Raw genomic sequence first — 240 nt, forward strand, 5'->3', positions numbered from 1 at the left:
TGAAGAAGAAGTTCCAGCACACCAAGTAATATTCATGTCCGTCTTCCCAGGAAATTTTCAACCAATTGATCAAGTTCAAGATTTAACAATTTTAACAATCGAAGGAAGGCTAGCCAGCACATTAGCAAGGGTCTTTGAAAGAACTCAAAAAATAACGAAGGAATCTCACACAAGGATTAATTATAAAAGTAGAAATACTCTGCTTGTGTCCAGTAAAAGAAATGAAATTGAAGAAAGAGA

This window comes from Arachis ipaensis, chromosome B03 (genome assembly GCF_000816755.2).
Source record: "Arachis ipaensis cultivar K30076 chromosome B03, Araip1.1, whole genome shotgun sequence".
NCBI classification, from domain to species: domain Eukaryota; kingdom Viridiplantae; phylum Streptophyta; class Magnoliopsida; order Fabales; family Fabaceae; genus Arachis; species Arachis ipaensis.